Source organism: Gavialis gangeticus, unplaced genomic scaffold (assembly GCF_001723915.1).
Source record: "Gavialis gangeticus isolate Ggan-Ray unplaced genomic scaffold, GavGan_comp1, whole genome shotgun sequence".
In the NCBI taxonomy this organism is placed as follows: domain Eukaryota; kingdom Metazoa; phylum Chordata; order Crocodylia; family Gavialidae; genus Gavialis; species Gavialis gangeticus.
The window spans coordinates 97,658,112-97,659,149 of NW_017729022.1; positions in this window are offsets into that span (position 1 = coordinate 97,658,112).

Sequence of the window (1,038 nt, forward strand, 5' to 3'; positions counted from 1 at the left end):
AGTCTACAGTCCTGACTTTACCCTGCCCCAGTTTTTCCCTTGGGGTATTTTTTGAAATTTTTTTGTTCCTGTACGTGCCTCTTGCAGCATCTCAAAGGACTTTGCTGGTCCGGACATGCCCTTAGAGTGTACTAGCAAAAGTAGTCATCTCATCTGTGTGATTAACATGTGTTCATATGAAGACAGGTGTGAGATATATGTTTGTCGGTTTTAGGGTCCATCATTGGCTTTGGAGTTCTTTTGAAGCACATACACCCCTATTAATTCTCTCTAGAAATGCAGTTGCCTCCAGAGTGGCATATGGTTTATGTTTTACAACACAGCAGCAACGTGAAACAGCATTTTAGGATAAGAAATATATAACAACATGCAGGCATCCTGGGTGTTCATATACATAATTAGCCATGCATAGTTATCTCTGCATACATACATGCCCCCCATCTTTGACAAATACAAGCGCTCATAATTAACTTACACATCCTCATATACTGAACAAAAAGGAATGTCTTTTATTTTTACTTTGACAATTTGGGTTGATGGGTTACATATCAAAGAGATGTAATGTTCTTGCTCCTGCCATTTATCAATAGATTCGCACAAATGAGGAAGCTGCTTTGACATGTAATCAATACTCTAAGTCAGCAGGGTGAAGAAAAGATTGCCATAGCAGCAGGACCCCTTGTTAGATGGAGAATAACATATGCTTAGCCTGGAAGATGATCTAAAGGGCAGTGTGACTTGCCTACCATAACACTGTAAATGGTAAAAGCTGAGCCTTTGTGACCAAACATCTGTTCTCAGGTACTTGGAAGAGTTCTTCTGGAAGGAATCATTAACCATCCTTTGCCAGATTAGGGACATAAGGCACCCACTGCTGTGCCCAGAGCCATCCCTTAGGGGTGTGTGGGTCCCCAGGGATGGCTCTCGCTGTGACTATTGCCTATCACGTTGACAAGCATTTTTGTATTGTTCGTGTGTAAACTCTTTAGAGAAGAGACCTTTTTCATAGTTTCATAGTTTCATAGTTTCTAGGGTCGG